The sequence below is a fragment of the Seriola lalandi genome, unplaced genomic scaffold, assembly GCF_002814215.2.
Source record: "Seriola lalandi dorsalis isolate HSWRI2012SDOR001 ecotype SW California unplaced genomic scaffold, Sedor1 jcf7180002054590, whole genome shotgun sequence".
Lineage (NCBI taxonomy): Eukaryota > Metazoa > Chordata > Actinopteri > Carangiformes > Carangidae > Seriola > Seriola lalandi.
In genome coordinates this window covers 182,237-182,738 of record NW_019525143.1, presented here as the reverse complement: position 1 = coordinate 182,738, position 502 = coordinate 182,237, and positions in this window count along the sequence as shown.

Here is a 502-nt window from a genome sequence, read left to right as displayed (position 1 = left end):
CGTTGGCTGAAGCTCGCAGCAAGACTGGTGAGTAAACAGCTGTTAATGCTAACGTCAGCTATGTAGCAAAAGCCAAACTTACAAATAGCTCCTTTAAGCTAGTGCTAAAAAAGAAAAAATGTCAACCTCATGCTGGCGCTAGATGGAAAGGTCACAGGATCACCAAAGTCAGTGGGATTCTTCCTCTGGGAACCACGAAGGTCCGCACAAAATTTCATCTGAATCCATCCAGTAGTTGTTGATGTAACCCATGTAACCCACTCCTGAAATTACACTTAACTCTAGGTTCGTGAGGAGCTAAGGAACATAGACTGCTATAACCATAAATGAAGCACAAACAGGGTACTTTTCAAAATGTAACTTTAGTAGTTGAATTTTGAGTGATAATTCACAACATGTAAATAACAACAATGAAAATAAAAAATAAAAATGGGCCCTTTAAAGTTAAAGTCTTTAGTTTGTTTTGATAGTCAATAGAGTCTGTGTCCTGTGATCACTGTCA